The following is a 25195-nucleotide window of genomic DNA, read 5'->3' on the forward strand; positions in this document are numbered from 1 at the left end:
CTCTCTGTTGGGCCTAGTGATTCTGGGATGGAATCCATGATAAATCCTGGAGAGTATGTCTTGGTGTAGGGCCTAGTGATCCCTGGATCAGACTGCGGATGCATGGTAAAGCCTGAGAGACTAGAAGGCACTCAAATTCCTCATGGTGTAGGCAGAGAACTCTAGTGGCATTCACATTTATTGGTGTTTTTGATGTGTTCTGTGAGTCCCACATTCATGCTTGGAATATGGCATGGGGGGTGATTGGCTAAAGAGAGACTTGGCTCAGTCAATCTATGGTCGGGTGGAATGTGGTAGTCCCATCACCGGTTGGTTCATTGCATTTATTAATGAAAAATTCATTCCCTTGATTTTCATTTGCAAATCTACTGATGTATATATGGGTTTTGATGACTGATATGTTTATTGTATTTCTGTTCCTATTATGTTGTTTATATGCACATTTACCCATGAGGTTGTTACAACATTCATGCCTGGAATATGGCACGAGGATGACTGGAAGAAAGAAAGATTTGGTTCATCCATGTTATGGTCGGGTGGTACGTGGAAGTCTCGAACCTGGTCGAAATTTCCTATGATTAATGAAAGCTAAGTTCTCTTACTTTTGCACTTGTTTATATGAGGATTTGATGGCTATCATATCTTTGATATTTATATGGTTTTATGTTGGCTGTAAGCATGGTTATATGACTGGTTCATGTCATGGTTATTTCATGTATTTACTTGAAATTTTTAAAAGGATGGATGCAAGACCTAATTGAGGTTATAAAAGTTCAATGGAGAAGGTTGCGATCCTTCTGGTTATGTTTCATAAGTAATTTCATTAATTCATTCTTTATCTTGTATCCTAGATTTGTAGGTTGCATTGATTCCAAGTGTTTGACAGAATGTCAGTCCTCATTGGGGACGCTCAATCTATCCTGAGGTTGATTTTGATTTATTAGTATTTTCATCATGTCTTTTATGGATTATGGAGGTTGTAACAAGTTATTGGGAGAGGCCGAGATTTTGGGCTAGAAAAGTGGATAAAATCTCAAGGATGCTAGCATAAGTCTACTGATAAGAGTCCATGGATGCTAGCACATATGCTTGTGAGAGAGATTCTGGATTTCTGGATGTCTTCATGCCTATAGCATGAGAGCAACTAGGGGTTAAAAGTATTAAAACATATTTGGGACTTAGGGACAGGATGTCTGAGTGGTTGACATGTCTCCTGAGGGTGTTGTTGTTGATGTGGATGGGTTTGGTTGATGTGTTCAGTCGATTCCATTTCCTTAAGGTCACAAAGGAGGTTGAATCCCTTATAGTGGCCTCTATCATCGCATGTTTACCCCAGTTGGTCAGTTGCTTGGGTAGATGTGGGAAGAGGGGGTATTACAAATTATGTAATAGTGTGCGAGTTGGGTTGAAATGATGTTGTTGGTGTCGATGGTGGATTTATCAGTAATCATAGATAGTTGAAAGTGTTTTGGTGGGTGTTTGAAGAGACATATTTATTTTTTTATGTAAGGATTTGACATTAATGGTTCTAGTTTGAAAATGCATGATAGATGAATCATTGAGGTCAAGCAAGTTGTAGCTTGTAGATCATGGGTTGTAGCTCCTTCTAGTAGGTGTTGGTAAATATTTAGGGGTTGGAGCTCCTTTCAGTTGTAGCTGGTAAATTAGGGAGTATTTTCTTCCTACTAGTTGTAGCTAGAGAATTTTGTAACAACGAGTTGTATTTTGCCTTGTGAATAAATTACAGATAAGTTTAAATATTTTTTGTATGTTGTTTGTGTTGTTTATGTTGGTTCATCTAATGCTCAAATGAATTAATTGTTGAATTTTTTTATGGTGTCTTAATATCATTAAAATTGAAAGAAAGTGTTTTGAAATTCATACAATACTAATTCACCCCCCTAGTATTGTCCTTGTCTCTAACAACTACCTCATCCTACTAACAATATGTGGCAGCAACAAAAAAATTCTTCTCAACATCTTCTTACATCAAATCAATGTAAAATGCATGCATAAAAAGATCCTCCATAGAAAGCACAATGCAAATGCACATTTACCTCCGTGAAGAATTGGAACTCCTTGTTATTCCATTTCATAAAAAAATTGCAAAATTTCTGCCAATATTCCCCAGATATTCTCTCCAATGATTAACCTACAACCAAGAGCCCCACTCTAATACCAATTGTTAGAAATGTATAACACTACATAGAGAGGCGGGTGAATTAGTGAACACACTTATATTTTTTTTTCCAATTAATTAGACCATTAATCATTCACAAACTGAAACACATAAGGAGAGATCAGAGTAACAACAATAAGCATGAAACCATAAGAACATTCATCATATGAAACACAAATATTTTTGGTGGAAAACCCCCTCCTTGACAAAAACCACCCTTATTGTTGTTGTGATGCTTCTAGTTCTCTCATTAATAAGATCAAATCATTTATATCACTTTAGATAGCCTCGACTGGCAAGTAGCAACAACCCTTGTGTTTAGTATTGTTGGCATGCACCAACTACAAATTCTTTACTCACACGACTCTACAAGCTACCACTTTCTAGAAGAAACCACTCCCAATGAGCCTCACCCAACTACCACTGGAATATCTGGCATCAGGGATGGAGATACAACTCCCAAACTATTTGTTTTCCATCGACACCAACAAGGATCCACCACCCCTCTCAAAATCTCAGAGCCACACTTTAATTCATTTTCATACTAGACTCCAAGGAGAGTGTCACAACTCAAAAACAACATATTAGTGTCCAAACATAAAATAAATCAATACAAACACTGCATAAAATAACTTGATAAACACATCAGCAAAAACCCTTTCTATTGTAGATAAATTTTCTCACAACCAAATGTTGCACACAAATAATAAAAGATAGAATACAAAAGCTACTACCATTCACAAAAACATCTGATATCAATCTCTACTTCATCTTCTTACTCTCTACATAAAATTTTGGTTGAAATATGCTTTTGCTACCTATTGCAACTTCTACAAACTACTTCAGATTTTCTGCATAATTTCCTTCACAACGTGCTCACTCTTCTCTTCTCACACACTCACTCAAAATATAACACAACCAACCAAAACTCCTTAAATTATTCTCCTATAAATAATTTATTAGAGTGATTAAAACAATAATTGCAATTAGATATGGATAGCCAAATACTCTTGTTCGTACTCTGACATTTTTTCCCCTTAAGTAGATCTATCCATAAAATTCATTAAATGAGAGATATTCTTCACTTTAAATACCTTCTAGAAGTTAGCTAAAATTTTACAACCTTTCAAATAAAAGTATCCAACAAAAACCATTGGAAAAACCAATAAAACATTTGAAGTGTCCGCATAATCCCTAGGAAATCACTGAAACATATCGTAGTGCACGTTTTGGGATGAAACCTGCAATAGAGCATAGTTAATGGGCCAAAAACTACATCTTAGCATAGTCACTGGGACAAAACATACACTATAGCACGTTTAATGTTCTAAAACCTACACCATCTCATCAAAGCCTCCTTTCTGCCAACTTCTTAGCTCTAGGACTTCCAAAACTTATTCATCACATTCTTGAACCATTTCCCAAGCCTGCGAAACCTCTGCAAACTCATGTCAAGGCAATAAATCATCATTTCAAGGCCTCCAACCCTATTCATTGATCATCATGTCAAGCCTCCAAATTTTTTTAGCTTCCTTGCATGTCAACCTTATCTGCATCATCAAAATCATCATCATATGTATCAAGCAACTCTACAAAACTATATAGAAATAACTTTGTAACACATCAATCAACCCACTAATCCATCAAGGCAAACATTACTAGCTCACTAAACCAGGTTGACATCAATGCCATCACAAACCATCTATAACCATGAAATCCATAATGCCAACACTAGTTCTTTTGTGAATAATACGAAACATTGAATGTGTATATTGATTTTAGATAGTTGAACAAGGCCAAAATGGATAATAAATCCCCTCTACCTAGAATCGATGATCACTTTGATTACGTGAGAGTAGAAAAGATATTTTCAAAGTTATAATGGATATTATGATATCATCATGTGATAATAAAGTAAGAAGACATATATAAGAGAATTATTAGAACAAGCTATGTGAATTATGAATTTGTAGTAGTTTCATTTCAATTTACCAATGCATTATCTATATTTATGTGCTTAATCAATGGAATATTCAAAAAATATGTTGACAAGTTTTCCATTTTGTTCTTGGATTGTATACCTATCTATAAGTTAGAGGAAGAACATGAGCTTCACTTGAGAATGGTGTTGTTAGTTTCAAGGGAGAAACAATTGTATGCCATGTTGAGCAAGTTCGCTTTTCACCAAGACAATATTTGCTATTTTGGACACAATTTCATTTTTAGGAAGGTAGAGGAGTGGATCTAGAGAATATTGAAGCTATTATAGGATGGTCAACCCCAAATAATGTTTCAAAATTTAAATCTTTCATTGGAGTTGCAAGTTATTATAGGAGATGATTTAAAGGGTTTTCAAGGATTCCTCATCCTATCACTCTTTTTACAAAAGCAGGGAACTAAGCTTGAATGTACATCAAAGTTTGAAGAAATTTTTTATCTATTGAAAGAGTTACTTACTAGCACACCTATTTAAAAAAAGGTTGAGTGAGATGAAGACTTTTTGGTATGTAAATATGCATGCAAAGAATGGATTGGTGGGTTTCTTACTCAAAATGGACATGTTATTACCTATGAGACTGGAAAACTTAAATAACTTGAGATAATTATGCCTCACATGACTTGGAGATTACTCCCATAATACATGCATTTAATCTGAGGCATTACCTAATGGGGAAGAAATTTGAATTGAGGGAAAACAATAGTGGTCAGAAATATTTCCTTGAGAAATTGACTTTAAATGCTAGAAAAATGGTGGATGGAGTTCTTAAGCAGATATAACTTAAACATAAGTCATATCAAAGGGAAAGAGAATAAAGTTGTTGATTCACTCAATATAAGGGTACATGTCATGCATGCTACAACCATCAATATGCATACATCATATACAAAGGTATAATTTTAGAGGTTATTGTTACTAACTAACATCATACAAGTACACAAGAGCTCATGGTAGGAAGATGTACACCAAAAATTTAAAGGGTACTAGTTGAAAGAATATGGAATACTTATACATAAAATAGAGTACATGTTCATAATTATGATGAAATGAGGAAGCTAGAGTTAAAGGAAATTCATAATGTTCCATATGCATGACATCTAAACTACCAAAAAATTTGCATAGATACGAAGTAAATATTATTGGCCAAGGATGGAAAATGATGTAGATTATTATATTTCCAAGTTCATTGAATGAAAAAGAGAGAATATTGAGCATAGAAACACAGCAGCTTTGCTACAACTATTTTCAATTATGGAGTGGAAATAAGAAGTGGTAACCATTGATTTTATTACTAAGTTTTCGAGAATAGCAAGGAGACATGGTTCAACAATGGTGGTAGTGGATAAATTTAAAAAGGGTTCCCACTTTAGTTTGCTAAAACTAAGCCATAATGCAACTAATACTTTAGAAATATACATGATATAAATTTCTATATTTCGTGGAACACTTAGGCAATTGTTTGAAATAGAGATCCAAATTTTACTTCAAACTTTTGGAGAGGATTGTTTAAAGGATAAAGTACAAATGTTAGTTTTAGGCCAAAATATAATCCACATAAAAATGGGAAAATAGAAAGAGTAAACCAAGTAATTAAGTACATATTAAGATGTATATTATGGATAATCCCTCCAATTGGGAAGATTATATTCATTTGCTTAAATTTTCCCAGAATACTGGGTATTAGACACCATTGGAAATAGGCACACTTGAAGCTTTGAATGTGACATCATTGCTACAACACCCTCTAAATTTTGGCCTATATTCAAAATTTGGAGCCTCACTTTGATCATGTGAACTATTGTTTCTAGTTGTTAGAGTCATCCCATGCTTGCTTCTTAAGTTTCTAAGTCCCCTTTTTAAGGAATTCCAAGTATCATCTTTTGTTAAGGGAAGCGTCATTCTTTGTGAAAGGCAGTGATGGCACACCTTAAGAGGGAGATATAGTGATTTATTGTGTGTTAATGGGTTACATCTATCATAAGGAAATAAATTGGACTCATCCTCAAGGTATTGTGCACATTCTTCTTACAGTTGACACTTGCGTCATAAGGTATATCTTAAGTGTTGCACTTTGAGGTAAGTGTCGTTTTGTTGTTGTTTCAATGGATGCATGTTGATTTTAGGTACATAGTGTCTCATTTTCATTTGGTTGGTAATTTATGAGTGTATGATTATGATCAATCATTATTACATGATTTTTGTCTCATATGTTTTTGTTACTAATCCCACACTTAGTCAATTTCGGAATTTTCTTTTATTCACAACTTGGCCAGCCAAGCACCTATCTCCCTGCCTCCTAGAACTGTGGACTGTGTAGTAAAAAAGAACTGCCTCCATCAACTATGCACTGCATATTCCTAGTTCTCAGTCACTGTCAACTACTCTTTCCCACTATGTAGTCCTTGCCCAATCTTGCATCCATTGTGCACTACGAACTTTCAGTCAATATTCAGGTCATGTCTCATCTCAACTACATAGTACATTGACCCTAGCTCTTAGAAATGCACACTAAATAGTCACAATGAGTAGGGCTATCATCTCTGCCTTCCTAACTTCCTCAACTCACAGTCATTCCTCCCTTTCTCTTAGTTATTATGCATTGCACAATCACAATTCCTAGACCACCACTTCCTGCCTCCTAGTTTTGTGCACTCCAATATCCTAAGGGCTTGTCCTTAATCTTGCACACTATCCCAACTCATTCAACATGGTGCATGAGAAATAGGATATACTAGGATATTTTTAGACAGATGTCATCTTGTCATGGGTGAAATCCATTTTCAGGTGTTACCATCTAGATATGGAAAGATGATGCTCAAGAATGATGTCAAGGAGATGATGTAAGAAGACACTTATGAAGTTGTAGACTTAACATGATCATAAAGCAAAGAGATAAAAGAACACTAGATCAAGACATAATAATGAAGACCAAGATCACATGGGAAGACTCTAATCCTAACCAAACTCTTGGAGGATGAAGAAGAAATATATACAAGACCTATCAAGAATATGTAAAGATAGTAACAAGGAGAAAATATTGGCATTGATGCATCACAATGAAGTTCCAAGTCACCATTGCAAAGTCATCAATTCTCAAAGTGTCACCATAAGAGTCAGATGTGTCATTGTATTTTATCGCAAATTTGTGGAAATGCAATATTGTATCTTTTAAACAAATGTGAAAATGTAAAATGTGTGGAAGCCCAAGGGTCACATAGAATGTGAAGAGTCATGTAGAAGCTAAAAGGTCTCTTGGCAATTTCAAAATTCACATGGTAGCTCAAGCTTCATGAGGGAAGTTCAAGAGTGACAAGAGAGGTGGAGAGTCACCTCTTTTGTTATACATACACCCTCATAGCTCAAGCAAAGTAATTTTTACCTTGGATTCTCAAGCTTTGCATAAGAGAGAAGATTAGTCTTTTGAGAAGCAAGCAGTTGCTTAATGTTCCACTATTGGAAATAATGTTGTATCATTGTAATGGTGTATCTTGGAGGTTTCACTTTAATAAGATGAAGCCCTTGGAGCCGACACATTTTCATGCATCTATCCTGAATGATTGTAATAATATTATTTCATTATTTGTGGTGTATGTTTATGTTTATAAATACTAATGAAAATGAACTATTTCGTTGGCTTTAGTATGCATCTTTGAACTGTATGTCTTTTGTTTTCATGATCGTTATGTCTTTGTGAACTATTTTTCCATATAAATAACGATTATTTTAGATATATGTGTATGTCTTTCCTGGGATAGTACTATTACTTTTCTCTTAAAGACACACTTTCTTTCCCCTTTTCGTGAAATAACCATTATACACTTTTTAATTGAATACATCATAAGGTTAACTTGTTTATCTCGAAATTATATGTGTTTTATCTTGTATCATTTATTGCAGCCAAGGAAAATCATTAAGGATATGTCTGTTGGACCTATTCCGTGGATGGGGATCCCAATTTAAATAGTGTGAGGTCTAATTGTGACTTCTTATCAAGAGAGCCCCTGATTGTTGGTGTTATCCAACACCGTCAACAATTTTGGCACTAGAATTAGGGCAAAATTTTTATGGTTGATAATTCACCACATTCACACAAAGAACCTTCATTCCAAGGAAATAATTTTCTGAGTCCAACTCCAACTCATATATCTAAGTGTTGGCGCAGGGTCCCTTGGGGTCAATTTTGGGGCAAAAGCCCAAGTTTTGGGGCAAAAAACCCAAGTTTTATTATAAAAAGTGTAAAGTCTCTGCAAAATGTGGTCACGAAGCGCGTAGATGGTAAAGTGTCATAAAGGGTTTTACCCTTATGTTATGTAAGTTGTGTCATCTTGTATAGACCTACCCATGATCCACGGACCATGGGATTGTATAAGTAGGAGAGTCTTAAAGAGTTTAAGGCATGAAAACGAAGGATGAAAATGAATGTAATGGGTCATTAGTAGTAAGAGCGAAGAAGTCTTGGAGTAGAAGAGAGGCTCTGCAGATGTGTGCATAGAGGCCTAGAGTACAGTTCGCAGCTGAGTGTGCGGACCCCTGTAGCAGAGTGTGCAGGGAAGTCTTGAGTCTGTAAGAAGAACTGAAGCATTAATAAAGAGATTATTCCAGCAATTCCTATGTTTTGTCCATTTATTTCTGTTATGAATGAATGCGTTATTATGTTATGGTAAATGATGGGTTTATGAATTAATGTTGTATTGATGCATGATATTACATGGTTTACACTTTCATATGAATGAAAGTAATAATAAATGTTTACATGAAGAATATCTTATTGCATGTTAATCCAATCTGGGTGAATACAAAACTAAGGGTAATTATAGAGGCATGTGAGTGGTTGATTCACCTGTTTAGGGTTTGCGAAAGATAGTCATAGACCTTTGTAGAGGCATAGAATGTGATTAAGAGAAGTTATATCGATAAGCCCTCGGGGCTTATAGATCTATGTGAAGATAGGTTTAGGGCATAAAACGAGATCACGCTCATATCTGGGTGTGGAAACTTGGTTCCAGCATCCCTCCATACTACTTCGGGTGAGACTTTTGTCTGTGCTTTGTGGGTTGATGCCGAAAGGGCCAGTAGTGTAGGGATTTGTTTGGAAAACTTAACTCTAAACCTGGATCAGGACCCCCTAAGCCAACAAATGGTTCTGTTTCTAGGACCGGGATCTGCATAAAGAGATGTGTGATGTCACATCACTGGAATCCAACAAATAAATAAATTGAGTGGTTGGATAGAAAGATCCATGAATTCACAGTGCAAGAAAATAGAAATACGTGATTGATGAAATAATAGTGGTTGGACAGGTATCTAGACACAGAGATACACAAATTTTTCTTCTGTTCCTTCCCGATCGAGCTATACAAGTTGATTGCTAAATTGGCAGATGGTCAGGGAAGGTGGAGGCTTAATAGTCCAATAGTGTGGACCCCAGAGCTAGCACAGAGATTGGAAGCCTCTAAATATAAGATCATGTGCATTGTCAATCACTGGATTGATTGTGTCAATAGAGGATCGTGACAGAGTTCGCAGTCGATACCTCAATCAACTATAGCAAAACAGAGCGACGCTTATTCAAGGGACCGTTAGGTAAGTATTTGATATCTTTGAATACTTTGATTACAATGCTCTTGTGTGAAAAGAGGGCTATCCAATTACCTTGATGTTTGGAGCAATGCGAAGTGGAAATTTATTCAGGGATAGAAGGAGAACAGGTCCTGAATGTAGCCCACTGATTGAGCCTCCTCTGAGTAACGACGAAGGAAAAACACATGCTTCCTTGCAGAGCACTGTCAAGTTAAGGAAAGGGTTCCCGCGAATACCCTATTCGCCCAAACCACCTCCATCTTCACCTCCACAGCATACACCTTCGCCCACACTGCCACCACCTCTGCCACCATTCAATATGGTGAATGTAGTAAAGTTGCCCATTTTCAAGGGCTTGGGAAATGAGGACTCGGACTAGTTTTGGTTCGTTGCGAAGGCCATGTGGAAAGCCCAGAATATTACAGATGATCAGATGAAGAAAGAAACATTGGCTACTGCTTTACAGGATCGCACGCTAACGTGGTACATTAAGTACTGCACCGATAACCCATCAGCTGTGTTGGCAGAAATTCAAACTACGTTGAATAAGGAATTCAGTAGGCCCAAGTTTGAAGCGCAATAAATCATTTTATTCAAGGAAATCATGATGAAGCTAGGTGAGACACCCTGGGAGCTAGATCAGAGACTGAAATGCAAGATCTATGAAGCTAACATGAATCTTACGAATGGGAAACATCGCGAATGGTTCGTGGCTTCGCTCTTGTCTCATTTAAGGGTTGCTTTATCACAGCAAAAGATTGGGACCCAGGTGGAAGCCCTGGAGATTACGATAAGAATCCATGAGACACCGATTCAAGATGCTTCTTTGGGAGTTTAGTATATTCATGCGGAGTTGCAAAATCTTTTCATAGAATTCCAGAGTCTAAAGAAGGATAAAGCGGCTTGGCCAGAGGTGTGCGAAGAAGTTTGGTGTCTGAAATGTAAGAGCTAGGGGCATGATAAAGATCACTACCTTGTCTTCATGAATTACATTGCAGGAGGAGGGACGATGCCTCTGAGGCCAGAAGCTCAAGCAAGGCCAAGTACAGGGTCCACACTGTGGTGTGCTATATGTGAGGTAGCTGGAAAACATGTGACAGATAATTGTCACTTACTGCAGAAATATGTACAGACACCGTAACAGCTCTTCTACAACTTCTGCAAATCAGAAGGTCACGATGAGTGCAATTACCGTAGTTATGAGTTAATGATGGAGAGAACGGAGAGAACATCCATGTATCGGATGCAGACAGAAACTTAGCCTCCGGATCAAGGTGCTAGGGGAGTGTGAGGAGGATATCAGGGGCACGTATGAGGCCGAGGCGGAGGAGGACCTGCGAGAGGTTAGGGACAAGTTATTTGCTATAATTCTGGAGGGCCAAGACACTACGTGCAAGAATGTAAGAACCTGACGTGCCTGTCATGCTGATACTGCACTTAGATTGACCACGCGATAGAAGACTACCCTGTATTAATAGCTAAGATGCGGGAATAGGGGATGCAACCTCAACAGCCTACCCAAAACCTGCAAATGATGAGGGATGAACCCCGCGAAGAAGATCCTAGTGTGAATATAGCATTGCGAAGTGGAATGACAACTAGCGAAGATAAGGGAAAGCAACTGGGAGAAAGTGAATGGGTCTGCAAGGCTCCAGAGAAGGAGGTTGGCTTTGATCTAGAGTGCATGAAAGAAACCTTTATGTTGTGTGTGGAGCATGATTGTTCAAAGGTCTTTGTTACAGCCGAATGTATACCCCAGGAAGTCTTGTACACCCCTCCATGCGGGGGGGTGCGGGGGGGACTTGTCCCCCCCGCGGGGGTCCGGGGGGGGGCGATCCCCCCCATGTTATAGACATTTTTGGGCCCTACAACCCCAAGCATGAAATGTCCATAAAACAAGGGCTCCTAAGTCCCTAAAAGTGTTGTTCTAACCCCTAAAGGAACAAGGTCAACAGATTACAGCTTCTCCGAGAAGTTCTCCATAAGAAACTGCTCAGAATTGGTCAAAACAGGATCATTGCAGCTGCTCCACTGGCTAAGTGCATTGCATCTCACCCAAATACACTGTGAGGGTGCGTTGAATTTCAAAAGTCCCTTCTATGGGGTGCAATGGGTGAGAAATGACAAATGGCAGTGTCATTCCGCGAGGTGGAGAGGCAATGGAAGCTTCCAGAATCTTCTCCTGTGACACTTGCCTCACTCAATTCGACCAAGGATGAGTAAGAGGCCATCAGTCTCCAAGTGGAAGCAAGAACTACCAGAGAGAAGACACTAATCAAATCACAAGCTGACTCATCCCCCTTACAGATATCTATATATGGATCCCTCATCCCAGAGATCCAGAGGCTGGAATTTTGCATATTGTAAGGAATTGCTGTTGGTTTTCTGAGACAAACATCAGATTGTTGGGTGATCTAAGCTTTGTTTGAGGTGAAGAGGGGCTTCTTTTCTGGGAGGTTGATGTTGGGTCGAAAAAATTGGTTGTAACTCCTCTTGGATCTTTTCTTGTTTATCAATAAAATCTATTTGAGTTTTCCTCCATGCTTTTGTGTCATTGATGCGTGTTACATTTGTATGGTCAATTTACATCTGACCCTAGATTGTTTATGATTATAGATCCATGTCTTTGTATAGTGCTATGCTTATGTGATCTTACAGGTACTTTGTGAAGCTGGGCGTGCAAGGGAGCAGGTAGCTGTGGACTATCAAAGAAGAGAGGGATCAGATCAAGAGATTAGCACAAGACAGAGGTTGGTCTTTCTGTTCCTCTCTATCTATAATTCATAAAGGAAAAACAAAAGTAGCTTTTCTCTGTTTGTTTCTAAGGCAGCTGTCACACCTTAGTGGGATAGAGCAGTTCTAAATGGACACTTTTCCCTGTAACAAAATGGCAACTCCGCTGGGGAACTAATTAGTTTGTTTGTTTATCATTCTTTGTTGGTTGTTTCATAAACTTACAAGTAGCATTCGAACTGCATTTGCCATAACAAATGCAAAGTAGACAACTGCTACTTCAATCCATCCACTGGATCTGTTTATGATTTGAACAACTGATTCACAAACTATCTGATTGCCCTTGTGATAGCTCTTAGATCCTCCTTAGATCTACCCCTGATTGTTGCATTACTGACTGTTTTTGCTCGGCCAAAACCCAAGAATTGAACTGCAAAAAGTGACCCGGAACCCGAACAGAGTCTCGTTTCTGGCCCAGCGCAGGTACTGTTCAGAGATTCTGAATTTCAGCACACTTCCCGAGTGGACAACCTGTGTTGCATTTCAGATTCTCTTTGTTACAGGTGCATTGATCAGACTAGCTCTGTGCAGTTGTGGCTTCTGTGGTTCATTCTTTCCCGTTCTATTCTTGAATTTTGCTGCTTGTGATCAGTATATGTCTGTTTGAAACCCCTTTTCCTTGTTGTTATTGCGCCTCCTTTTTACAAAAGAACTGTAGATGTTTTTGAGTCGTTTACAGTTTTCCTTTGCAAAAGTAGCGTAATCGTACTGTCGCCCTTTGATTTGAAACTGTCGCAAGTGTCGATTTCAATCCTAGGAAACAGTTTAATTGCTGTTGATGGTCGATTATCCTGTTACTATTTCTTTTGGTCTGAATTTGTAATTTTCTAGTGTCAAGAACAAGTATTCATTTCAAAATCGTAAGGTGTTGTGATCGTCTCCATTTTTTATTTCGAAAAGAAACTTGTTGAAATTTGTCGCTTGAAAAGAAATTCAGATTTGTGCATCAACTTTCTTTTTAGCATTCATATACCAAGAAAGTCGAAAACAAATATATGCATGTGCATTTGCATATAGACAGTCTGATTGGCTTGATTTAGGAAAGTGCATTTAGAGTGTGCTCTTTGCTCTTTGTGAAAAGATTCTGTCTTTCTTTTCCCTAGTAGCTAGGATTTTCATTGCACAAAGAAGATAAAAAGTTTGTTTATCATATTAGATTGCATTTTAGGAATTACATCTACATCTCGTGGTGAAACTGAAAGGAAAACTTCATAAACAAGATCAACTTAAAATAAATTCAATGAATCTAAAAATGCTTTGGAACTTAACGCACAACATTTAGAAGTCTAGGCTAGAGACGTATTTCGGCGTCGTAAAGCCTGGTAACTGTTGTTCTCACTGATGGTTGGGTGATTCCTCCACTTTGGGATGATAAGTGCCAGTACGGACTTGTGCTCCCACATACTGTCGAGTATATTTTGGGAGACCCCAATAGGTTTAATCCTTTATCCATAGGAAGCCGTGTCTACCGCCCTATCGATCGCAATGCACTGAACACAACATTTGGGAAGATTGACTGCCGTACCATAAAAAGTATTCTGCAGTTTTGTGATTGGTTTGGTAATCCCTCTACCTAGATTTCCAGAGCAGTCCCTTTCGTTCCTTTTCAGACTCTTTAACAGAAAAGGTCCATCTGAGCACTTGTCACTTCAGGCTCATTAAAAATCGAAGGAGACTAGAGTCATCTTTTGTTTTTTCTCGACTCTTAAAAATTGAAAAAACAAGTTGTGCCAAAACGTCTAAAATTTATTTTTAATGGAATAATCATCACCTTTCCCTCGTTGGTCTTCGAAGTTAGTCTCCCTTCATCGCAAGTTCTTGTAGAATTGCTAGGAAATCTTTTGGATAGACTAGATATGTCTGAACAACCATCGACATCCAGGACTGTTTCATCTGACGTAGCAGCGACAGAGCCTCCTGCTGCTACTCCAACGATGTTCACTGGTATGTCATCTGTCCCGGCAAGTTATCAACAACAAGTCGGAGTCCAATCAGGGACTGTTTCGACGACATGGTCAGTTCCTAATTCTTCATCCGGATTATCATCTAGTATTTCTTATGTTGAAACTCAACAAATTGATCCAATGTGTCTTCAAAGGCCAATCTACCCTTTAAGTACTGGATTTCCACCATATGGAGGGAAGTATGCCTTTTCATTGTTCCCTCCCGGAGAACAACCATATGGGAGTTTACAACAAAGTTCAAGTCAACCTAGAATTACATCCAGCGGTTGGGTACCAATACTGCCTCAGCAACCAAGGGTTGTATATTCAATGCAACCAGTCCACCCTGTGTCGAATATTCCCACTATACCTGCTATGGTGACTGCGTCACAAGTACAAGCGCTACCTGTTGTATGTCAACCTCAAGTTTCTCAGGTTGCAATACAACAGCCTCTTGTCTCGACGACTCAATCACAACCTCAGGTTAGTGCCTCCTTATCTGGAGCGACTCAGGCTCAAACAAGTATTATGACTTCTCATCTTGGTCAATCATCCAGTACTGGGCAACAACCAGTGGTCCAACAACCATAGCTGATTCAATCTCAACAACCGCCATTCCAGCAATCATATCAAGGACCTGAGCAACAAGTCTTTGTAAGTAATGGGCAACCGCATTTCCAAAGCGGTTATCAACAACCATATTGTAATGGTTATGCCCATCAACCTTGTCAAAGTTGCCAGCATCAAATACATTATGCTGGTACGAAAAGACCCACTGCTCAGGTGATTCCATCTTATCCTGGGTATGCTTCGCCTAACCTGAATCAACAGTTGCCCTTTGTAGCAACTCTAGAATTACCAGATCTAAACCGGCTGACGAATGATCCAATTGCTTATGCCCCTTGGTGGCCAACGATTCCGCATAAACTTCTATCAAATATTCCTAAATTTAATGGAAATCCGGGTGAAGACCTATTGAATCATGTGATGACATTTCATCTGTGGTGTTCATCAAACACCCTAAACGATGATTCAATTAGGCTTCGCCTTTTCCAGAGGACGTTAACTAGTCCGGCAACAAAATGGTATATCGAGTTACCCAGAGCTTCATTTGACAACTTCAGTACCCTAGCCACAACCTTTTTAACCCATTTTCAGTTACCGATAAGGTACGAAACGGGAACAGAACTTCTTACCATTTTCAAACAGATAATGGCCACTCACATATCTGATCATATACATGAGTGGCGATGTCGTCGTAGAATGGTAAAAACATATGTTCATGATCAGCTGCTAGCTGAATGGTTTATTAAGTCCTTATTACCTGCTATCACAGAAGATGTGGCAAAGGGAGGAGTCATCACTGAAGAGCAAGTTATTGCTCATGCACAATATCTGGACTTAATTTACACTCAGTCTGGCACGCTCTACGATAAAATACCTGACGCTCCTAGACCGGAATTCTCAGTTCCTCCTCCTCCTAAATCAAACAATGACTCTCATGCTGGCGATGGCGTGATTGGCACAACAGACACGAAATCGACAAAGGCTACATCTAAAAAGGCTTGTAATATGTCTAGTCAAAATGCAAATGAGGAACTTCTTGCCTCAGAAGTAAATGCCGTGTCGACCGACAAGGGCAAACAACTGAAGCAACCAGGGGGCAAGAAGAAAAAGAAAGGGAGAAAAAAGAAGCAGGATGAGTCATCTCCTGAAAAACGTTCTACAAACCCTTATGGGCAAAGGAAACCCCCTGCGGGGTGTCATATATGTGATGAGGATCATTGGACGAGAGATTGTCCACATAAAGCTGAAGTTAAGAAACTCTTTAAGAGTTCAAAAACCTTAGCAGTATTGACTGATCCGTTTCCAAACCCGGGAACCAAACTGGTTGCTAATCAAAATGCTTCTCGATCCCAAGTGCTTATGTTGTCTATCTCAAAGCAGCAAAATGATGCTTTGACAAGGAATAAAGATTATAGGAATCCACAACTATGGAATAACAAGGCTAATGAACAACCTAGTAGTTCTACAACAACTTTGACCGAAGTTGTGCCACCCATCATTCCTGAACAAATGATAAAGTCGCCAAAGGGAGTAGTACACAAATTGACATTTAATCCTCGTGCAAAAATAGCACAAAATTATAATATAATAGAGGACCTGGCCCAATCGTCGTCCGCTATGTCGACACTTGAGGTACCGCAAAATTGCCTCTCCCAAGAGCAAGCTTTATTATCAGCAATAGGTGGGATTGACCCAATGGATTCCAATCTTGTGGCCTTTTATCATAAAGGATATGACCCTCAGTTACCAGCTCAACTAGCTTTCCTTATTCAAGTGAAAGCCCTCAACAAAACTGTTCATCAAACAATTATTCATGAGGGGGCATCCACATGTATTATGTCGATGAGTTGCTAGAAAAATTTAGGCTCACCACCCTTGTCGCGATCGTCAACAATGTTAAAAGCATCTGATGGACGATCATACACTCCATACGGGATTTTAAGTAACTTGCAAGTTGAATTGGGGGGTAAAACAGTAGAAATTGATGTTGAAGTAATCGACGGAAACCTCGATTACAACATCCTACTGGGAAGGCCCTGGATATATGCCATGGCCGCAGTTGTGTCGACCTACTTCAGGAAGATTGCATTTCCCTTCCAAGGAGGAATTACAATCGTCGACCAACAAACATTTCTCCCCAACAGTTCACAAGTTACGGGAAGCATTCCAATGATCCATGGAAGCAATCATTCGCTCCAAAATATCGAAGTAGGTCTCCTAAAAGACCCTTCCTTAATGGGTACTTTTTCCCTACCGCCTCCGAGTAATCTGGTGGAAGTGGCCACAGTGGAATATGAAATCTTCTATATCTAATGGATTCAGAAGATTCCTAAACATTTTGTCAGCATGGAACATCACCATTTTAGAAATATTGTAGCAATCAATTTTCTTGGCCTGGGGGGCAAACCCAAATCAGTGCTCATTGAGTGTTTGGATAGATAGGTCTAAGGAATATGGCACCTCTTCAAATCCTTCGTTGCATGTACATTCAACAGACGAAGGAATCATTCATTCAATGATAGGAGAGGCACCATGGGAAGATTACCACCATCGCTCCCGTCTTCAAAATTACCACGAAGATTATTCCAACAACCTTAATCATCCTTCATTTTTTGATTCTCTATCAAATACTGTAAATATGGTGGATTTCGAGGATGGTTCTTATCTCATGTCGACCTCGTTAAAAAATGAAACAAGGAGTCACGAAGATAATTCTTTTAAAGTGTCAACCTCATTAAAAAATGAAACAAATCCTCTTTCCAAATCTCAAAGGTAAACCTTCATTCCAACCACCGAGTTGAATTCAATGAAGCTTGGGGGGCATGCACCTCAATTTGCGTTATTATGCTAGGGGCATGCAAACTTATCATGAGCAGTGTTACTACAGGGTTCAAGCTCGTTAAAAAATAAACCCGCCACGAGCAGTGTTACTGCGAGGTTCAAGCTCGTTAAAAAATAAACCCGCATCGAGTAGTTTTAGCACATAGTTCAAGCTCGTTAAAAAATAAACATAAGCCATGAGCAAATGTTTCCCCCCGCATTTAAGCTCATTAAAAAATGAACTATTCCCCAGTAAATAACCATCGTGAATGTAGCACTTCAGCCATTAAAGCCTTGGTCGTGTTTGCACTGTCACCTCCACTTTTTCATTGGTCGATCATTCACCTGCATTTGATTGTTTACCCATTTTGAGGAACAGCTGCGAAGAGTGATTTCACTAGCCATCCTTGTGACACTGTCGTGATTGGAAAATTCAAAACCTTACCTAGAATTAGCTGCTACCCGTTTTATCACTCGTTCCTCAAAAGACGAGTCTCCTTTAAGCTCTTTTCAACTGACTCGTAAAATATGAAAAGATTACCGAGCCATTGGCCTCTCCAGCTCATTAAAGGGACAGGAAGTGCTATCCCTCCTCTAGATTTTAATCTTTTTGGACTTGAGGGATTATTACACAAAAAGATCGAGCGCTTGTTTTGTTTGGCTCGTTAAAAGTATTGAAAATCCATCCCTTCTGTATTGTTTTATATTTTTTCGGACTTAAGGGATTAGATGACGAAAAAGGAATTTTGGAGTTACCTTTACGTTCCTTTTCAGACTCTCTAAAATTGAAAAGGTCCGAGTTATCTTTGTCGTTAAACTCGTTAAAAAGATTAATAGCGACAAACTTGTTTATAGACAAGAACGAGTTTCACTATCGCTAGGCTCGTTAAAAGATAGCGATGGGTTTGCCCGAAGGGAAAATTATAGAACAAGCATATGTTATCCTCCTCAAGCTTGACAAAAATAAAGAGGTACTGGTCAGCAATGACTGGGGAAAAATTGGGAAGAAAACTTAAAGAAACTTTGTTGGTAGCAAGTCGCTCTTGAACATGACACTTCCACTCCGTGTCCGAGTCAGGTTGGGTTGTTTCATTCACCGATCACATCACCATGGTCACGCCATACCATCCACATTTGGGGTTAATGCTACCAATCCATCACATCAGTGTCACCGATATGTTCAAGAGAAGTCATTCAAAGAATTCACCTGTGTCTCACCCACTACCATACATTATACTCCATTCTTTCATGGCCGCCACCCTGAACCTTATATCACCAGATCGTTTTCACCTCCATTAAAATCATTTGCTCCGTTCTGTGTCATTGATGTGGGATTCATTAAGGCCCTCCTGTGATGGATCACTTCTTGTCGACATCAGCTCATTATCCAAGAAGTTGATCTAGGAACACCCCATTCAGTACTTTGAAGCTTGCATGCATCAATGGCAAGTTTCTCACTTCCGGCGATAGGTTTACATCAATGGCCTTCGACCGAAAGATTTTGCGTGGTGTTCGACGCCAAGTCCTTTATTCACACCACGTGAATTGTACTGCAGTACCTTGAGGGTCATTATCATTATCGGTGATTCCTCTCGCAATTGTTAACAGTTTACATCATTGACTGGTAATCAAGCGATGTCTTTCCATGTTCGACTTCAGAACATTTCTCACATGGATCGACTTGTACTTTGAGTGAAGATCGGATGAGATTGAAGACCTCGGATCTAGTTTCATCCATCCGGGCTGCGATATATATTCAGGGAAATAAAGACATTAAATGTACATCATTGCTGCACAGATAATCATCCACTCAAAAGGATGATGGCTCTATCAGAATCACCAGTCTACACTTAGACGATTGTCTGTCCTATGTACATGAAAATGAATTTATAAAGCTGAGCATGGGAATGCCCGCCTCAGCTAGATCATGAAAATAGTATGAAGATAATGTATTGTATTGTATCTCATTACAGGTCTCCTCCCAGCATTGAAAGAACTTCGGATCCTCATAATAAAGCATTTCACCCGACACCAAAAGGTTAACGGCCTCATACTTTACGGGGCAACTATTATAGACATTTTTGGGCCCTACAACCCCAATCATGAAATGTCCATAAACCAAGGGCTCCTAAGTCCCTAAAAGTGTTGTTCTAACCCCTAAAGGAACAAGGTCAACAGATTGCAGCTTCTCCCAGAAGTTCTCCATAAGAAACTGCTCAGAATTGGTCAAAACAGGATCATTGCAGCTGCTCCACTGGCTAAGTGCGTTGCATCTTACCCAAATACACTGTGAGGGTGCGTTGCATTTCAAAATTCCCTTATGTGGGGTGTGATGGGCGAGAAATGACAAATGGCAGTGTCATTTTGCGAGGTGGAGAGGCAATGGAAGCTTCCAGAATCTTCTCCTGTGACACTTGCCTCACTGAATTCGACCAAGGATGAGTAAGAGGCCATCAGTCTCCAAGTGGAAGCAAGAACTACCAGAGAGAAGACACTAATCAAACCACAAGCTGACTCATCCCCCTTACAGATATCTATATATGGATCCCTCATCCCAGAGATCCAGAGACTGGAATTTTGCATATTGTAAGGAATTGCTGTTGGTTTTCTGAGACAAACATCAGATTGTTGGGTGATCTAAGCTTTGTTTGAGGTGAAGAGGGGCTTCTTTGCTGGGCGGTTGATGCTGGGTCGGAACAACCGGTTGTAACTCCTCTTCGCTCTTTTCTTGTTTATCAATAAAAGCTATTTGAGTTTTCCTCCATGCTTTTGTGTCATTGATGCTTGTTACATTTGTATGGTCAATTTACATCTGACCCTAGATTGTTTATGATTATAGATCTATGTCTTTGTATAGTGCTATGCTTCTGTGATCTTACAGGTACTTTGTGAAGCTGGGCGTGCAAGGGAGCAGGTAGCTGTGGACTATCAAAGAAGAGAGGGATCAGATCAAGAGATTAGCGCAAGACAGAGGTTGGTCTTTCTGTTCCTCTCTATCTATAATTCATAAAGGAAAAACAAAAGTAGCTTTTCCTTGTTTGTTTCTAAGGCAGCTGTCACACCTTAGTGGGATAGAGCAATTCTAAATAGACACTTTTCCCTGTAACACCCCGGCTGGGGGTCCGGGGGCCAGCGGTCCCCCGGCGGGGGCTCGGGGGCAGCGCTCCCGAAGCTAAAAACAATTGTAAAATTGCCTTGTAAAAGTATAGTAATTTCTAGTCAATTTGGGCTGTTCATTAGGCCGATGATCTGACGGTAGAACTTATGTTTAGTTTAGGGTTTTTTTTCCATAGAAGGCAACCCCTCTCTTTGTATGAGGGTATTGTATTTGAGGCTGTGAAATAGATGTGTATTCTGTGAGTGAGAAACGAAGAGGTGAGACTGTGAGAGAAAACAGAGAATATTACAACGGATTTGTTGTAGGTTGTGTCTTTTCATTTTGCTGGATAATAGAAAGGAAGGACTGGTTGTTCAGGGTGGATGTAGCCCAAATTGGGTGAACCACGTATATCTGTGTGTCTCTTGTTTTGTGCGTTTTCTGTGTTTATATTTCTGCAATATTTTATGTGTTCCATTGCTCCGTAATATATAATTTTCTAACACTTTATGGAAGCGAAGAAAAGCTTCGTTGAGGCTTCTACCTCAGGAATTCAGGATAAACAGTCTGAAGAAATGGACCCATCCATGCTTGCTACCTTTTTTGAGACCTGTATGAAGCTGCTACGCAATAGCAAGGCCATGAAAGGATTACAGGAGTTGATAAATAAATGTTCCGGTAAAGAAAATTCTCCTAAGGGACCGTGCATGGTCAAGAAAATTGGTAAACATAAGGCAAGAACAAGGTGTGAGGTGAGGCTCACCACACAAATAGGAGAGTATGAAATGGACCAAGTTATTCTGGATCTTGGGTCAGATGCGAATGTTTTTCCTAAATAAATATGGGAGAGGATGGGAGACCTATGTTGCAGTGGTCTCCAATTCAATTAAGGATGGAAAATCAATGAAATATTATTCCCATGGGAAGATTGCAGGGAGTGACAGTAGATATTGAAGGCACGAGTGCGTTAGCTGATTTCAAAGTGATAGAGATTGTCGATTACAACAATCCCTACCTCGCGCTCCTTGGGATCGACTGGGCTATTGACATGAATGGGGTGATAAATTTAAAGAAGCAAACAATGTCATTTGAGAGGAAATCACTCCACATAGTACTACCTCTAGATCCTGCAGAAGGACCATGCTATATTGTACTGGTCTGTGATTATGAAAGTGATGATGATTTGGACCAAATCTACAAAATAATATCATGAGATCAATATTGGGTGAATCCTACAGCGGATGGATGCATTACATGGGACCGCGAAAGTTCTTGTACATTGGATTCAGATGAGGAGTTGGAACACTAACAAAATAGGTTGCATGAAGTATCTACGCTACGCTATAACATGATGACTAAATCGTTGCACTGTGTATCATCGGAGGTAAGGAGTTTGCCTTATTATGATGGTCTAACTGACGTAGATAAATTTTTGGATGCCTTTGAAAGGGAAGTGCCTGAGAATCATCGCTTCCAAGCCTTAGATTTGGCACTACGTGCTACACCTATAAGATGGTGGGGTATGCATAAAGACAATTTTGATGGATGACGCAAATACAGAAGAATGATGAGGGTGTGGTTTGGTTGCCCAAAACTACGATTGACAGAGAAATATGATGGGAGGAGTGATCCACGTCATCACTTAGAAAACTGGACTGATGCTTATGGAGGATAGTCGCAACCAGAATGGGTGCATTTGTTCTTTCATACTTTAGGTGTAATACCAATGAATTTGTACCTGGAAACTGAGCTCCACCACGGCAGGGATGAATGGGATGTCTTGAGACAGGGATTCGTGATGACATTCAGCTTTAAAGATGGATTCGAGTGCATCGATGAAGCATTGCAGGAGGTCAAGGTAGTGATCTTCAGAATACTGCAAGATCCCTTGGATTTGATTCAACCAGATTGGACCACCTAGCTGCGCCATGCATTGGAGTGCTACAATGTGACTGTTGAAGAAGAAGAGGAGGATCCAAGGAACATTAATATCACAAAGGGAGAAGGTCACCGCGAAATTGAGGGGCTGCAGATAGAGAATCCAGATATCACCACGCCATTGAAAACTAGAGAAGTGAACATTGGAACAGAGGTAGAGCCGAAGTTTGTGAAGATAGGGGACTATTAGGATCATGCTACGGTCGATAAGGTTGCTGAGTTGCTCCACGAGTACCAGGATTTGTTCCCTACAAAGTTTTCGGACCTAAAGGGGATAATAGGCAATTTAGGAGTGATGAAAATCACATTGAAACTAGAAACAAAGCCTATTAAGCAGAGGCCTTATTTCCTTAATCCTAAGTACAAGGAAAAGGTCCGCTTGGAGTTGGAAAAAATGTTGGCAGCAAGAATTATTGAACTTGTTGGTTTGTGTTATTCTTTCCATGACTAGCCCACGTAGTGAACTAGGGGTTCCGCCCCCCCTTCATTACACTGATTGTGCAGCGGGGGGGTGGCAGCCCCGCGTGTCCGGGGTAGCGCCCCAGGGATTTTTTTTTTTTGACCCTATATTAGGTTGGGTGAACCTACCTATGGTTTTGTGCATGATTTTCGCACATGGTTTTGGACGCGATGGTTTTCGGTCCATGGTTTTGGATGCGATGGTTTTCGGTCCATGGTATTGGATGCTTCGACATGTATAAATATGTATTGTAACATTGAAAAGGAACATAATGAAAAATCAAGCTGGTAGTCCCAGTTTTGGGATCCAGGGGAAAATATCTGTGTATATGTGTTTTATGTGTTATGCTCTTGCATTGTTTATTTTCTGTGCTTTAGAATTCATATGCAGGTAATTTCTGTACGGGGTTAAAACCTACAAAACTAGTGGAGGAGTCTGATTGGGTAAGTCCTATGGTAGTTTAGGAAAAGAAGCAGAAGGATGAGATAAGGATTTGTGTAGATCTCGGGAAACTAAATGATGCTTGTGTTCATGATCCTTTTCCAGCTCCATTCATAGATGACGTATTGGATAATGTTGGCAGACATGAAGCATATTCATTTACTGATGGGATCTCTAGATACCATCAAATAAGGATCGCACCGGAAGACAGGAGTAAGATACCTTCGTGACCGAGTGGGGATGCTTTCAGTATATGGTAATGCCTTTTGGACTTAAGAATGCATCAACAATATTTTCACACATAGTCATTGTGGCATTCAAAGAGTTCATTCACAAGTTTTTGGAGGTATACTTTGACGATTGGACAATGTTTGGACTGGTAAAGCACCATGTAGCTAGTTTGCGCTCAATGCTGGATATGTGTCGGAGGTACCAGATCGCGCTAAACTTGAAGAAGTGTTTATTTTGCGTCCCTTTTGGAATCTTGCTGGGTCATGTAGTGTGTAGACAAGGATTAATGGTGGACCCTGCTAAGATCATGGTCATAATTAATTTGGAGGTGCCAAGGAGTGTTAAACAACTGCACACGACACTAGGTCATACTGGATAGTATTGAAAGTTCATCAAGAGATATGCCCATATTACGCACTGATGGAAAAGATATTGAAAAAGGACACTGCATTTTGTTGGAATGAGGAATGTCAATGGAGTCTAGATGTATTGAAAGAAAAAATGGTCACTACGCCAATCCTAGTATTCTCGGATTGGAAGAAGGAATTTCATGTGCACGTGGATGTGTCATGTATCGTGTTGGGAGTAGTGCTGATGCAGGCTGGTGAAGGAGAATTGGATCACTCGATAGCATTCGCAAGCTGGAAGTTATCGAAGGCTGAAAAGAATTATTCAATGATAGAGTGCAAAGGGTTGGCTATGGTGTACATGCTCCAAGAGTTCAGGCATTACTTTATAGGTAGACACTTTAAGATGTAAACAGACAATTCTACAATAAAGTACTTGGTCAACAAGCCTATGTTGGGGGGGGGGGTGGAATATGCAGATGGCTACTATTGTTTCAGGAGTATGATTTCGAAGTCATTGTGAAGATGGGGCAATTAAATTGCAGGACCCAATCATCTGTCGTGCATTGAAACAAGAGAGGAGCCTACTAATTTAGAGGAGGGGCTGCCTAACATACAACTCTTCTCGGTGTGTGTAGCAGATAATAATTTTGCAAACATTATCCACCTCCTGACTACAGGAACGGATCTAGAAGGATACACTAGTCAACAGAAGAAGAAATTGGTGGTGCGCACAGAATTTTTTTTTGTTATTGCAGGTCATTTGTATAAAATGGGATCGGACGAGATATTGCGACGCT

Source organism: Pinus tabuliformis, chromosome 2_1 (genome assembly GCF_031772625.1).
Source record: "Pinus tabuliformis cultivar Carrire ecotype Pingquan chromosome 2_1, CPIR1, whole genome shotgun sequence".
NCBI lineage: Eukaryota > Viridiplantae > Streptophyta > Pinopsida > Pinales > Pinaceae > Pinus > Pinus tabuliformis.